Source organism: Equus asinus, chromosome 25 (genome assembly GCF_041296235.1).
Source record: "Equus asinus isolate D_3611 breed Donkey chromosome 25, EquAss-T2T_v2, whole genome shotgun sequence".
Classification (NCBI taxonomy): domain Eukaryota; kingdom Metazoa; phylum Chordata; class Mammalia; order Perissodactyla; family Equidae; genus Equus; species Equus asinus.
Genome location: NC_091814.1, coordinates 50,145,430 through 50,162,190, shown reverse-complemented (window position 1 = coordinate 50,162,190; position 16,761 = coordinate 50,145,430). Strand labels below are relative to the sequence as shown.

The following is a 16,761-nucleotide window of genomic DNA, read 5'->3' as shown; positions in this document are numbered from 1 at the left end:
TTCCAAAACCTAGAGATTTGATTCAGATTTTCCCCAAGATATTGGAAATAAGGGAAATAAAACTTCTCTCTGAGAGCTAAACTCTAAGATTAATTACATTGCGTGGATAAGAGCAGAAGTAAGCAAAGTCACCTTTAAAACACAAAGTGGCCTGACATGACTGTAACTTGATTTTTATTGAAAGAATGTTGCTGAGAGGTTTGGGTAGCCATGGAAACAGAGAAAGGAGCATACAGGGACACTTTAGGGCCAGTGCCCATCCAAGTGATGCCAAGGAGAGAAGGAGCCCAAATCAAGCATGCGGCAGGATGTCTGTACTATACTGGAGATCAAGGTAGAAAGTTGCAACCATTGGAAACTGAGTATTTATAAATTGAGTGTTTCCATCTTTGGGACAAAATCATCCTGTGTGGAGAAAGAAGAATCAAGAACAGCCTAGACACATAGCTCCACTTGTTCTGAATCAGTGCTCACCAAGCAACCTTCTGATGATGCCTTTGGTTTCCTGAGTAGGGTTGTCTACATAGAAAACGAGCTGGCTTTGTCGTCTTGAGTATTCAGGCATATAAATTACAGCTCTTGGAAATTAGTACATTAATATTCTCGTTGTATATGTCAGTCTCATGTCCTTGGTTAACGTAAGCTCATCTGATTGCTAGAGCTGTTCTACATTGCTAAAGAAAGATATTTCTGAGACTAAGACACTCTAGACCAGATCCTAGAGGGTTGTAGAAAATTCACCAGAGTAATGCTTCCCTGTCCTCTTGGGGACAGTCAGCAGGCCTTCCATTAGCAATGACCCTATATCAGCCAAGCCTTTCCACTCCAAAAGACTATTGATGTCTGGGGGGGGGGCCGGGGAGGGGTGCAGCAAGTGCCTATGATTTACCTCTTTTTATTATTTTATTTATTCTAACATTTCTACACTACAATTCCATGAACATATTGGTGAGGAAGACAGCTCAGACCAGGAGAGGTGGCAGCGAATCCTTGGATTTAAAATACACCATAGATAACTCATAAAGTGGACACAAGTTACCATTTGCTACACATCCACCATATGTTCAAACACAATGTTATCATCATTGTAGTCACTCCCTTACAGATACCCTCACTTCCCTACATTACACTTACCTGGTAAAACCCAGCATGGGAGAATCTTACTATCTATCTTCTCTGTAGCTGTACCAAAGAGGTGAACACTGCTTGAGAAATCACATAAATAAATCAAATGGCATATTTTACATTCATAATCACAAACTTCAAAAGTGCTCTCAGCAGAGCCCTATTCTGTTTCTCACACTAGGTTTACTTTTTAACTCTCTGAGATAACTTCTGAATCTTCCAAAACTCCTACACACCAAGCCCTCTCAGCAGATTACCTTGCTCCCCACTTCACTGAGAAAATAGAAGCCATCAACAGGATTCTCCTTATGTTCCCGCTATCGAATCGTCAACTGTTTCTAGAGCGGCATCTATTTTCTCCTTCAGAGAGGACTTCTTGATCACTGCTCTGGACCTACCCCTTCACACCTTCTCATGGACTTCTCTCCTTTGGTTTTCCCTCTCTTTACTACATCATTGGTTCCCATCTCCTTTTTCTGGATTATTCCCATCATCATACAAACATGATCTACTGTCTTCAATATTTTTAAATGTCTCTCTTTACTCCACATTCTCTCCAGTTACTACTTTGTTTCTCTGGCATGGCAGAGTTCACGTTCTGGAAAGAATGTTCATCTATAGTCTCCACTTTCTCAACATCTACCTCCTTTTTAGCTCACTACCACACGGCTTTCTGATCTCCCTGCTCCACCAAAACTTCTTGTAAAAGACACCAGTAATCTCTATGCTGACAAATACAGTGGACACTTTTGGCTCCTTCTTCATCACTTGACCTCTCAGAAGCATTAACATAGTTGATTGCTCACACCTCCTTGTGATACTCTCCTCTTTTGGCTTCTGTGACATTATCCACTTTGGGTTTTCCAGTTTTCTGCCTTCTCCTCGGTCTTTTTCGCTAAGTCCTCCTCCACCTAATCCCTAAATATTGTTGTTCCTGAGGGCTGGCCCTTTCTTCTTTCTCTACTCCCTCTCTCTGAGTGATCTTCTCTCTTCCCACCACTTTAAACACATGTCTACGAAATACGCATGAAATACATATGAAATACATGTCTATGGAGCCCAAATATATCTCCAACCATGACCTCCTCTCTTAACTCTAGACATGCATGTCAACTGCATACTTGATCTACAGTTTGACATTACATGAACATCTCAAAATTAACATGTCAAAAATTTGATTCTCCCACTTTTCTTTTTACCATTTAATTGTTATTCCTCCACCAGCCAGTTTTCCTTCCTTCTCCCATCTCCATAGTCTCTATAAATGTCACTCTCAGCCACCCAGTTGTTCAAGCCATAAATCTATAAGTTGCCATTGGTTCTTCTCTTTTCTTCACACACTCTGCTCATTTAGAAGTGATCAACTCCCTCAAGCAATTATATTCTAGCCCCTAAATGTATACCAAACTTGTCTACTTCTGCTCCACCTCCACTGCCTCTATCCTAGTCCAGGCTACTATCATTCTTCACTACTGCAGTTACTTCATTACTGCCTAGTGAGGCTCCTTGCTCCCATTCTTACCTCCCTCCAATCCATTCTTCACACTCTTCACTCAGCAGTAATGGTGATCTCCTTAAAACATAACATCAGATCACGTGGCTCTCCTTCTTAAAACCTTCTGATGGCTTTTCACTGCACGTAGAAGACACTCTGAACTCCTTACCCTGGCCACCAAGGCCCCTCTGAACCTAGCCCTTGTCTCTCCTTCTAGTCTCATCTTATGCCACTCTCTCTCAACTAAGCTCCACACATCTTCCTCTCCTAGTTTCTAGAACATTCCAAGCTCTTTCCCAAGCCGGGCATTTGCAGTTGCACTTCACTTGGTCCAGAGCACTTTTCTACCTACTCTTCGCATTGCTGCTGCTTGTTATCATTTAGGTCCCTGTTTAAATGGCACCATCTCAGAGAGGTACTTACCATCCTTTCTAAGGCAAATTCCTCCTGCCCTTCTTCCTGGTTATTTTTTATCTTGATATCCTGTTTGTTTCCTTCATTGCACATTTCCAAATCTATTATTTAATCCGCATCACTAGACTGCTTCATTAGGACCAGAACCTTAATTGTTCTTTTATTTGCATTCCAGTACCTAGTGCATAGCATAGGTGCTCAAAAAATATTGGTGAGCGACTAACACAAACTTGGAGAAGTAGGTATTATCTCCATTTTACAAATGAGAAAACTGAATCTAAGAGATGTTAAGTAACTTATCCACACTACATAGCAATTAAGTAGCAGAACTAGTATTCATATCTGTTCTTGTTTTATTCTAAAGCCTAAGAAAACATGTAATGCTTTTTGAATCTTAAATACAACGCCATATATATTTACACACATGCACACTATATAAATACACACTATATACGTGTATGCATACATTTATCATTTGTTTCTCATAATTTTATGACTTTTTTCATTACACATTAAAACTTTTTCTGATTATAAAATCTGAAAATTATAGAAAGGTATACATAAAATATTTTTAAAAATCTGATTGCGCTAAGAAAACTGCTGTTAACATGTTTACCACTATCAACATTTCAGAGTACATTTTTAAGTCTTTTTTTGTATAAATATGCATATACATGTGTGTTTTTATGGCATAAGCATATTACGGCATAAGCATTTCCCTGGTCATTAAATATTATTCTGAATTTAATGGCGTCAAAATATTCCATAATATGGATGTGTCAACGTATTTACCTACATCTTTATCCACGGACAGGTTTTGGTATTATAAATAACGTGTATGTACATTTCTGGAAAATATCAAGATATTGTCAAATATCAAGGTTAAAGAGTATGAATAGTTTAATTTTGATACATACTGCCAAACCGTTGGTTTAACCAATTCACACACCTAGCCACCCATACAAGAGTGCTCACTTCCCGGGACATACCAACCCGCAATCGTGGTCTATTCAAGAGTTCCTGGAGAGAGCCCAGGCTAAATCGTCACCCTGCAGCAGGAACTCGGGTTGCAAAAACTCCCTCCTTCAGGCAGGAGGCGCTGTCGCCTCCCGCCGGGGTCGGGCCGCCACGGAGGCTTCACGTGATCCGGCGGTCCCTGCGCTGGAGGGCGGTCTTGCGGAGATTTGCCTTACGTACGCCGCGGCATTACGTAGTACGTAGGGGCTGGCTAGCCGCCATCTTGCTTCTTTTTCTCGCTCGCTGTCTCCCTCCCGGGAAGCAGCGAAAGTGCTTTGGCGGTTTGTCCATCCGCAGCTTCGGCGGTTTGTCCATCCGCAGCTTCGGCTTTCCCAGTCCGGCGGTCCTTCAGCCTCCCCCTCCCCCGCGTCTCCCCTCCCCCGTCCCCCGATCAGAGCTCGGCGGAGGCCCTCGAAGTGCGCACGCACTCAGCTTGACGCTCGCCCTGGCCGGTAAGGAGGTGAGGGCGTAGGATCTGCGCTCAGAGCGGGCCCCGCTGGGGAGGGCGGCCTGGGCCGGGGGCGCGCTGCCCGGCCCCGGAGGCCGCGAGCAGCGCCGAGAGGGCCTTGGGGCGGCATCCCCTTCTTACTCGTTGGTTCCCGCCGTCTCTGTGTCTGGGGAAGTCTCGGCCTCCTGCTCGGGGAGCGGGAAACCGGAGTCACACCCGGCCCATGTGGTCCGCGGCGGCAGTTCCGGACCTGCCGGCCTCCCCGCCGCGCCGCCGCGCAGGCCCTGCGGGGGGATTACGCGCGTTGTCGGGCGAGCCGAGGGAGTTTCCGTCCGGCGGGATGGGCGGGCGCGCGGCCTCTCCTTCCAGCGGGGGGCTGCGTTCCCCAGACTGCTCCCGGCTTGTCTGGGGCCGCCCCTGCCTGCCTCTGCGCGTGGAGAGAGGGTGCAGTCTGCAGTGGGCCGTGTGTGGGAGAGACCGGGGTGAGGACCTGACTCGGTGAGAAGCTCTTCGGGGCATCTGGACCAACTCTGCTTCCGCTGGGGACGTGCTCCCCCAACTCCAGAGGCGGATTTGGCGAGTCTTTCCCACCCTAGGCCTCTCCGTCCCCCGACCCGCGCGGGGAATCCCGCTCTGCAGCTGTCTCTCTTTGAGATGGTATTCTTGGTGTTACGGTCCAGGCAGCGTTTCAGGACCTGAAGAAAAGGGCGTGGGGGCCAGTGGGAACACTGATAAATTCTTCCTTTACCCGAGAGGAGTGCGTCTGATTCCTTTCAAGGGAGGTATATTTCTTTTGACTTGATTTGAGATTTTTTGAGATTTCCGACATGCCAGATGTTTGCTGGCTTCCAAAAGCTTCCCGGATTTCCGCATTGGCCGATCTTCAGCCTAGTTCATAGATTCATACTTCGCTAGGGTACTTGGAATTGAGGAGTAGGCGACTGTGCTGTGCTGTAAGGTTTTCGTTTGGAATGCACTAGAGGAATCAAGATTCTTAACTGCTTGATAGCTTACTCCTGCAAGTAAAAATGATAGGGTGACGCTTTAAAAAGCGCCCACCAAGCCTAACTCCAGCGTTTGTTAAAAGTAGATTTAACCTCCTCTATTGGTGATTAAGATGCTTCTCTGACTGGAGCCATCTTTAGGTGTGTGTCACAGATGCACTGCAGCATCTTTTCTGGCCCACCTCAAATGCATTGATCCCCTAGAAAGAAATGAAGAATAGATTGAATTTTAGCTTTATCTTTAGCATGTAGTCAAATAGTAATTCTTTTCTGTAGTGAAATTTTCCGAATATAGGCTTTTTACTTTTATTTTTATATTTTGGTCTGGGAGCTTGTATATGTGACTGTCTCTCTCCACCGTTAGTTGATTTTTATGTACTGAGCACAGTAATAAGCCCTTTACACACGTTATCTTTTTAAATCTTACAGCAGGCCTACGAGGGAGATGCTGTTATCATCATCCCCATTTTACAGATGAGGAAATGAAATCTGAGAGATTAAAGTAACCCACCCAAGGTCACACAGGTGATACTGGTGGTGCTGTATAGATTCAAACCCACACTGTGTAAACCCAAAGGGGATGCTCTAAACCATAGAGCTGCCTCCCTGTTTCTTGTAATTTTAGGTACTGTGGTAACTAAATAAGATACAGCATTATTAACCTAGTCTTTTTCCCCTTTGACTTCAGTATAGAAACATTGTTGCATGTAAAGGTTAAAGTGTTGCAAGGTGTAAAAAATGGGTTATAGCTGCTTTGGGGATGGGGTAGAAGCTAATTTTTGTACCCTTACCTATTTAAAGGCCAGTTGAGTAATCCTCTAACTCTATAGGATGAAAGATATAATTTTAAAATTTCGAAATCTGGCCTATATATTAATGATACAGTATTTCCTTATCCGTAAAGTGGAGATGATGATGATAATAGTACCTCCCTCCAAGGCTTGCTGTAGGATTAACGAAGATAATGTGTATAAAGGGCTTATTACTGTGCTCAGTACATAGTAACAGGTCATCTAGCGGAGGGAGAATGGCAGAATATTGGGAGAAGAAAATACTCTCTTTGGAGCTGTAAGTAATCTGTATATTCTCAGAATCGGGTATGTAGTCTTTCGCAATTTAAGGAATAGTTTTTCTTCCCTCTTTTTCTAAGGACTTTTTGGACACGAATATCTTTCCTTTTTTTTTTTTTTTTTTTGCACTTAACATACTCGATTTGCTTCTTATAGATTTCTTCTTCATGCTCTCCATTCAGTAACCCTGGGATCAGTGTATTGCACGTAGCTGAAAATAGAGAAATTCTGGCTCATTCCTTCCTGCCCCCGTCTCCCGTGCCCCTCTATCCCTACTGTAAAATGTCTTTGAAGATTATGTTACGTCTCCTCCTTTCTCCTGCTCCCCAGACACTGCTTCCGTTTGTAAGTCAGTTGAGTAACTTGGGTTTCAGATGCTATTTATGCCATATTTGTGTAAGGCAAGGATTGATCATTGATAAAATGTCACACAAATTGGTGCAGAACCCTATTCTCGCAGTGAAGGAGATCTAAAAGTTGTGTCTGACTAAACTACGACTAATGTTCTTTCAGTAACGCTAGACTTGTCACCTTATGAATAGGGTAACACAGCGAAAGCTTATCTCAGTCCACGTTAGCCGTTGCCTAGAAATCTTGAGAATTAAGTTAGTTTTCTGAGTCATAACATTTTAAATTTCTCAATAATCCATTGATCTATCAGTCAGGACATCTTTGTGGGTAAAAGCATTCTCTAGAGAGGGTAGCTTCAGTAAGTTTTCTGTTGTATGTTTTTTCCCAACCCCGAGAAAGGCTAAATATAAACTCATCTTTTTCCCAGTTATATTTCTAGTCGTCATTTTGCTTTAGATTAACAGAAGGCCAGTCATGTTTTGGGGCCTTTGTGTGCACTTATTTGCTGGCAAATCAGATCAAACAAAGGCTATTACTGAGTTTCAATGGTTGTTAATTGGCAGGCAAAAACTTTTCTATATTACATATATTTTCTATAGGTTAGCATATACCTAGAGTCTGAACACGAGAGAGCAATAAAATTATTACTGTCAGTGTAATGTACTCACCCCCATGTGGTGCTGCTAGGTGCTCTACATTAAAGAGAATGGGATATAATCAGCATTTGTGGAGCACATCTAGTATTGAAAAAACACTGTTGAGTATTATTTACATAGCATATTGTCAGGTAATTTTCTGTTTACTTGTATGTGTTCTAATATTAATCTGTTTTCCTTTACTAGACTGTTTCCAGGTCCTCATCACCCTATGATGGTTGGCATACACCTAGAGTTTATTATCTATTGTTGAATCAATGAGATTAAGAAACAATAGAACAGTCCCACAACTAAGGTTCAACTGACAGATATCGTAGTGGAGCAAAGAATACTCTTGTCTTTTTTTTTTTTTTTTCCTGTTTATTTACCCATTAGAATAGTATCAGATGCTTTCAAATAGTTTGTGTTTATGTACTGTGCATTATGAGATTTATTTGCATCAGATTTTCCTTCCTAATTATTGGATGTATTCAACAAACATGAAAGATTCTTTTAATTTTGTAAGGCCCAGTGACTCAGAGGAATTTGGCTTTTGGTTCCCACTACCAGGATTTTCACAATCTCAAGGACTAATATTCAAAGTTATTGAAATTTTGGGGCCTGCCTGCTGGCACAGCAGTTAAGTTCGCACACTATGCCTTGGCAGCCCAGGGTTCGCCAGTTCGGATGCCAGGTGCAGATTTATACACCTCTTGGCAAGCCATGCTGTGGCAGGTGTCCCACATATAAAATAGAGGAAGATGGGCACAGATGTTCGCTCAGGGCCAATCTTCCTCAGCAAAAAGAGGAGGATTGGTGGTGGATGTTAGCTCATGGCTGATTTTCCTTGGGGGAAAAAAAGATTTGGATTCATACCACAAGATAAAACTAAAGATATATAAGCAGGTAAGGGAAATTCGGGGAAGAAAATCCATAATGAAAAATTGTAGTATAAATTGAGTGCCCAGTTGATTACAAGTGAAGGCATGATGGCCAGGAGAGATCAAGAATAATCGTAATTATTAATATTCGTTGAGCACTTACCATGCCAGGCACTGAGCTAAGAACATGAGATGGATTTTTTTATTCCCAGTACACAACTAGAAAACTAGGATTTAAAGAGGTTTAAGTAATTTGTTTAAAATTACTTTGCTAGTTAAGTGGGATTTGAATCATTGACCCAGAGCTTGTGTGTTTAACCTCTATACTACATGGATTTCCCAGTGGCCAGTTTTTTGTAAACTTAAGTCAGTCATGATTTTTGCTTTATCTTCAAACCATCTGTGTGTTAGTTTTTCTTTAATTCAACTTACTGTCTTTTCATTAGGTGAATTTAAAAGAAAAGTCCACATGATTATTTGATTTTATCATTTTCCTCCCCAAAATGTTTTAAAATATATAATTTTAAATATTCCTCTGTGGACCACTTAAAATCATCAAATATGCCATCAGTAGTCTTCTATATTCCACCCTTTGGGACATAACTGTTATAAGAAATGAATGCTGGGTAGGATCAGGCAACAGTTGGAATTAAAGCCCAGAAGTGATGAAAGCCTAGAGTGGAATAGTCATCAAACAGGAAACAGCATCATTACAGGAACAGAGATATAAATAACAGCCTTAACTACATACCTGGGACAACTATTTCCATGAAAAACTGCAAAGTGGGGTGGGTTTATTTAGACCGAGAAATGTAAGCAGGATGTCTAAAACAATCTATGGCAAGAGAAGGAGAACAAGAATGAATAAGTGAAGAAGGAAGTCATGACAGAAATCAGGGTGGAAGAGAAAAATCTAAAAATTAGGATTATTATAGCCAAAGCAGCAGAGTTCAGAAAAATATGTGAGAAGTAGCCTTTGGATTTCACTGAGAGATCCTTGGTGACCCTAAAAGAATTTCTGTCAAGTAATAAGGGTGAATGTTTCAGCAGGAAGAATAAGTGGTAAGACCTCTTGATTTTTAGGTGTGTTGAATACTCAAAATGAGGTCTGGACTCTTGAGTTTAAAAACCGAGGTTTAGTTCTTTTGTCACTTTGCACCAGCTTAACTTTGGGGGCAAGTGACTTGGCTTCTTCAAATTTTAGATATAACCTTTGAAATAAGGATAATGCCTCTTCCCCCTGTCTCACAGGACTGTTGCAAAGATCACATTAAATGTCTGTATATATCTTTTGAATTTAATATTCTTTGATATCACATGAGTCTTGACCATGTTTAAAACAGAAAAGAGAACCTTGGAAAACAAAGGTAAAGGGAGGGTAGATTCCCTGTGAGGTTGGAAGAGCCCCTCTAAATAAATCTCGAGTCTGCAGTAGAAGAGATGAATGCACGTGATGGATGGAGAATGGGTGTCTAGAGAAGTTAATAATTGATCTTCCTTCCTCCCTTTTTCCTAATGTATAATCTGAAAGTGCAGGGCTGCTGTATGTGGTTGTGCAGTTTGTGCACTGCACAATTATGTCGGGCTGAAGGAGGCAACAAGGACTGAAATCCAGCCCATGTTCTGCTTACAGAGTCCTGTGCACTGGCTAGGCTCCCAGGGGAAATTGTGCCTCCACTTCTCCCCTCTCTCCCAAGGCATCAGTCCCTCACCAAGAGGAGTATCTGTATCTTCCTGGAACCATACGTTTTTTCTGTTCGCCCAAAGGCCCTGTGGAGGCCAGTGGATGCTCTGAGAGGTTCCTTCAAGAGACCTACTCAGGGTACATTTAGAACAACATCAAAAACAATTGGGAGACTGGAGAAGTGGTTACTAAGGAACAAAAAGCTTAGAACTTTTACTAAGGTTAAGTAGTTAGGCAAGTACAGAATTCCAGTATATCCAGTGTATTTTAAAGATGAGTATTGTAGCTTATTAAATATTTCTAGTAACTGGGGAACAGACTATATTAAATATCAAACATAGATTATCAGATTTCAAAGGAGAGAGAGAATTTATACTTGAGTAGAATTATACTTAATGCAATTTAATCTTCAGAAAAACACTATAAATTTTCAGATCCAATTAAAGTTTAGATTTTTGGCAATATGACCATTGTAGTTTGGCCTGTATTTTAAGTAACTTTTTAAGAAGCACAATATGGAGGTATAGAATTACTTCTCCAGGTTAGGAAAAGGAGACAGGAATTTTATTTTAAAAGCACAAAAAGGGTATTATTGAAATGAGGCTTTTGACAGAGAGGCGGAGGTGGGTTATATTGCTGTATGAGTTTTTGAAATTTAGATAAGAAAACTTGGATATTTTTGATGTACATTTCTATGAGTTTTAATATGTGTGGATTTGTATAGCACATGCCACAGTTAGGATACAGAATGTAGAAAGATGAAATATCTCCCAACTGTGGAACCAGAGTCTTCTGACATTTTGGAGGCGGAGAAAGTCTCTCTTCTGCTGAAGAAAGAACTGTTGAATAAGGACTAAAAAGTCAAGTCTAGCCCACCTTTGCTGATCGCTTGGTTTTTCTGACCAGAAAGAAAAAAATATTTTGATTGCGTAGTTATATTTATGACACGTTTGAAAACATGGAAAAAATGAAAGTAGAAAGTAGGAGAAAGGAAGAAATGGGTGGCTTTACATGTCTCAAGTCAGATATTTTAGTGGTAGAATAAGAGAGCCAGTACTTGGCGGGGAGAGATGCTAACAAACTTTAAACTTAAAATTCCAACCCTGAAAGGCAGTTTTTAGTTATATGAAAGGTTTAGAATAATTCATGTCAGATGAGCATCTTGAAGAGAATGCTGCTTTTTTTCTCCCATAACATCGAACCTACTTGCCTTGCAAAAAATAAAGTTGACTAAGAAACTAAGCTTTGGTTTTTATTTGTAATGTGTAAGTGTTGAAAATATTATTACCATTTATTAAGTTCTTATTGCGTGCCAGACACTATTCTTAGAGCTTTATACAAACACTTTATGAAGTAAGTCTCACAGCAGACTGGAAGATACAGCCCACAGATGAGACAATAAAAATTCAGAATTCTATTTAATGACTAGGGAAATGCTTATGCCATAATATGCATATGCCACAATTATGCTATAAAACCACCCAGCTCCTAAATGGTAGAGCTGGGATTGAAACGAAATCAGTTTTAAGAGAAGTAATTGTATAATGTGAACAGTTTTAAAATATTGTAAGTTGTCAGAAAGAGTGCTCTGGCAGTCACCTCTTCAAGTAAATGGTAGACACACGGCTTTACTTTGCTAGAACAGTAATTTATAGTACAGAAAATTTGATAGCTACATTTCTTTTCTGATTGTTAAAGCTTTCTTCTGCCCCAGAAACTTAATTTTCATGTTTCAGTTTCTAAGAACAGCCTGAGCCCTTCTCTCATTCTGATTAGAACGCCAACAGATTTATTTATATTACACTTTGTTTTTTAAAATGACAATTTTTAATGCTTTTGCTGTAGTGTTATTTGTAGTAGAAGTGTTCAGCATATGGTGATATTCTTAGCTTTACTATTATAGAAGCAAATGGATCTTTGAAAATATTTAATGTCACTCTAATTTGAGGATAACTAAATGATTGTAACAGTTAGCAATGGAAGTGACCTTAGAAGGTGACTAGTTCAACCTCTTACCCAAAGCAAGAATTAGGTTTAAAACGTCTCTGACAAAGGCTTATTTTGTTTTTGTTTGAATGCGTCTGGTGACCAGGAGGACACTGTAATCAATCTTTGGAACATTCGCAGAACATGTATCTTAAGATCTTCCAAATTTCCGAATATTTGAACACCATAATAGCATTCAATGCTGTTCACTTTCTCTTTACTTCCCTCATCTGCACTAGGTTTTGGCTTTCTTTTCAGAGCTCTTTTTCCCACAAAGAAACAGGTATGTCTCTCTTCACAAGAGTTACTGTATCTCTAAAAAAGAAAAACCCTGGAAATGGGGGTATGGCAAGGAAGGAATTTCTAAGTTGGTTTCCTAGAAGCACCCTTCTGTTACATACCTCATGGCATCGAATTTTGTGCCTCAGCAAAATTACAAATCACTTCCTCTCTCAGCTCTTTGGGCTGCTTGGCAGATTGTGAAAGTAGAGTATGCTGTGAGTTTTTTATTCTAAGATAACTTGTTTCCACCTATGGATAAACTAAACAGAGTTTTTCCTTTGTATCCAGTTTAGTTTGTTTTTTAATATTTGTCTTAATGAAGCCCAGAATTGAGCACAGTACTCTGTAAGTGTGATAAACACAAAATCAGTGGAACCATTTTACAGTTCGAGATCTGTGCATTAGATTTCTATTAAAGTAGCCGATTTTTTTCTTATTTTAATTCCTTTTTTTTTTTTTAAAGATTGGCACCTGAGCTAACATCTGTTGCCTGTCTTCTTTTTTTTCTTCTTTTTCTTCTTCTTCTTCTTCTCCCCAAAGCCCCCAGTGCACAGTTGTATATTCTAGTTGTGAGTGCCTCCGTTTGTGCTATGTGGCACGCCCCCTCAGCGTGGCCTGATGAACGGAGCCGTGTCCATGCTCAGGATCCGAACTGGTGAAACCCTGGGCCGCCGCAGTGAACTTAACCACTCGGCCATGGGATCAGCCCCATAAACTAGCCATTTTTGTAAAAGCAGTGCTGCCATGCTGCTCGCTGTCACTGGCTGTCCTGTTTATATGAACAGGCTTAGTCTGTATTCTGTATTTGTGAAATTCCATTTTTGAATTATGACTATATAACTATTCTTACATCCAATTTTATTCTGCCTAGCATTTCGAGATCTTTTTAAATATTAAGAAAGTCATTGAATGCATTCTTTCAGATGTATGTATCATATGTGATGACTACCTTCCAGGATTTTATCCAGGTTTTTGACAAAAGACTTTGAGAAGGACAGGGTTCAATGTGTTCGTTATTCAGGTCACATTACTTCATATTGACCACATTCTTTATAAAATAATTTTCAACTTCAGATATTCTGTGATTCTCATTTGTGTTGTATTTGTTTAAGGAGGAGTGTGTAAGGACTAGTACTTTGATTAATTAATGTGTTTAAAATCAAGAGGGGGGAGTTAAGCTGAAAGTAAACTTTTCAGAAAGTGTGTATTTTGTGAATGCTGATTGGCCTGCAACTCAGAGGAGTATGGTGAATGTCTTGACTTTTTTATTTTAAAAGGAAAATTTAGTTAAAATTTGAGTGACATAGGGCCGGCCCCGTGGCTGAGTGGTTAAGTTCGTGCGCTCCGCTTCAGTGGCCCAGCGTTTCACCAGTTCAGATCCTGGGTGCAGGCATGGCACCACTCCTCGAGCATGTTGAGGCGGTGTCCCACATGCCACAACTAGAAGGATCCACAACTAAAAATATGCAACTATGTACCGGGGGGCTTTGGGGAAAAAAAGGAAAAATAAAATCTTAAAAAAAAAAAAATTTTGAGTGACAGACAAAATGCTGTTTTCTGAAGTTAATTCATCCATCTCTCTGTCTTTGTCATCTCCAAGTACCATAAGAAAATGCCATAGACTGGGTGGCTTAAACAACAGAAATTTATCACTGTTATGGAGGCTGGGATTCCAAGATTTGGGTGTCAGCATAGTTGAGTTCTGGTGAGGTTTTCCTTCCCAGCTTGCCCATGGTTGCCTTCTAGCTTTGTCTTCACAGGGCAGAGGGAGAGAGCTCTGGGGTCTCTTCCTTTTATAAGAGCACTAATCCCATTATGAGGCCCCAGCCTCAATGCCTCACCTAAACCTAATTATCTCCCAAAGGCCCTAGGTCCAAATACCATCACACCAGGAATTCAGGCTTCAACATAGGAATTTCGAGGGGACACAGTTCAGTACATAGCACCCTCCCCTTTTTTTACAATCTATAGTACGTTGCTTCTTACACTTTTTACATGATTATACTTTAAAATGACATTTCTGCAACAGATGGAATACATTTGTTAGTAGAGATGTTACTATGTTTTGTTTATACAATTTTTTTATCCTCGATATTTTACTCTGTATTGTAATAGAATAAGTTTTGATAATAAAAATTTGAATCTTTTAGAATGTCTTCGCCTCAAATGGCATGTTATTTATATATTAAAGGTTTGATGTTTATCTCTTCTATAATGAAAATTGAATTCTGATTTTCATACAGTAAGGTTATCTTGGACACTGGCTTTGGTGTCAACCCCAGATTTCATCTTGGCCCCATCACTTCCTAGCCGTATGAGTTTTGGGCAAGTTGTTTTACTGATAGAAGGTTGTTTCTTCAATGGTAAGTTTTGGTGACTTGGGCTTTGAGCTCTTCTTATTCCCAATCCGATATTTTTACATTATACTGCATCTCTAGAGCTCAGGTTTAGAAAATAACCTGAAACCTTAAATTCAAATCACAAGCTTCTGTGCCTCCAGTTTTGTCACTCAGTACATTTCCTCTTGTTGTTTTTACTAAATGAACAAAGCAGTCCATAGTAATGTTGACTCAGTAAGCATTCAGTAATTACTATTGTTAGAGCTTTTATTCAACCTTATTGAAATTGCCAGTCTCTTCTGCCCTCCTCCTTGTTGTCTTCCAACTTGTCTTTCTTCACTCTGGCTTAGACTTCCGTGAATGTTACTCTAACCATTCTCCTGGTAGTATCCTCAACTCCCTTGCTTTTCATTAACACCTGTCTGGCACAACTATAATTTCTTATTCGATCCAGCTGCTGTGTGCTTCCCACCACTCCCCACTCCTGGATGTGCTGCTGGACATTGATGAGAGTCTTCAAACTGCACAGACATGGGAGTACTGTATATTCCTGATCTCCAGCTCCTGTGGAGGTTTCAGTGCTGCTTGTCACCATGCCTCATTTTCCTGGTTGGCTGTCTTTCCTCCCAGTTCTTTGCAGACCTTTTCCAACCTTCTCACATTTACAAACTATCTCCATTCAGTCCATGAGGACAGCATGTCTCCTTTTTATTTGTTTCTGGTAGTGCCTGATAACAGTAAGCACTCAGTAAATATTGAGTGAATGAGGGAATTAAACATTTTGAGTTTGTAGTTCCGTCGAGAAGTTTAAGTGAAGATGTTTTGTTCTTTAGATAATTACAAATGTATGTCTAAGATTGTAGCTGGAAGGAAAGCTTTGGGAATTATCCTTACTGAAGAAGTGAACAGTAGATGAGATGGCCAAAGGAGAAAGCATACAGAGAAGAGAGCAGGCAAGAGAGATGGAAAAAGCTTGTTAACATTTATGTAGAGAGATAGGGGAAAAAGTCTCAGTCGCAGACTGAAAGCTGTCAGAGGGTCGCAGAAACCAAAGAAAATGGTTTACACAGAAGCTGTTTGCGTTGTATACTTGTGATACTTGACTGTTATTTATTAGTTAGTAGACATTCTTTATTTGCTCAATAAAACATTTCTTGAGTGTGTGCAATATGCTCATCTGGAAATAGTTGAGGTTTCTTTTTAATGTTAACTATTTAAATGAGTGGGACATTGTACTGTATTTTCCAGAGAAACTAAACAGTCACTATAAGAATAATGAGGAAGGAGAGGTAAACAGAGCTTGGATACTTAGAAGCCCATTGTGGCCAGAAAGATTATGATTGTCATTTGAGTTTAACAAATTGGCAATTTGCAAAAGTATACATATTTTTTCAGATTTACTAGATTTTAACTATCACTTAAAATAATGTTTTCCGTATTGAATATTTTAAAATCCTTTTGTGATTGTAAATGAGTAACTTTAGGATCTTACAGTTTTTGGCACTGAAGGAATTGTCAAGATCACAGCTAATCTCTTGATGTAGGAACCCTTTACAAATTTTTTCCCCACAAATTTTCAACCTACAATAGCTGTCCTCTCATGAACACCATCGTTTTGTTAGCACTGTTCACTGTCATCCTTTCATTATATTAGGATAAACTGCTGCCTTCCAAATTTCCTGTAGACCTTTGGGAAACAGTCTTTTGGCTTTAAAAACACTGGCTGCTTTTTTTCCTTCATTTTTTCCTTCTTTCATCGTAAAGTTTTTTTCCAAAAAAAAATACCTGTTTACAAGTTAATATATGTTCATTGTTCAGAATTGGGAAAATGCAGATGCACGTGTTTTGGTACATCAATTTCAATAGAACATGGTAGTTTCTTATCAGCAATGCTTAGAGTCATAGAACCTTGAATTTAGAAATGTGATTACGTTCTCTTCCCTTAAGCAGAATAGGGGTGTGTTATTCATAAGGCTTTATTTTTGTAGACTGACCCTCAGCCCTTAATGATTTAGATTTTTTGGTATATA

General features: G+C 40.0%; 1 protein-coding gene across 18 annotated transcripts in view; it reads left to right on the top strand.

Annotated features, from left to right (window-relative positions):
• The first annotated feature begins 4,177 nt into the window (after positions 1 to 4,177).
• The window catches only part of PRRC2C (proline rich coiled-coil 2C), a 92,384-nt gene continuing 79,800 nt past the window's right edge, over positions 4,178 to 16,761 (top strand). For 9 of the 18 annotated variants that reach the window (XM_044758678.2, XM_044758681.2, XM_070497824.1 and 6 more), the window contains exon 1: positions 4,178 to 4,503. The gene's annotated coding sequence lies outside the window, so the exon portion shown is untranslated. Of the gene's footprint in view, positions 4,512 to 16,761 lie in introns of all 18 variants that reach the window. The other 9 variants (XM_014845189.3, XM_044758680.2, XM_014845182.3 and 6 more) reach the window with 5 other exon arrangements.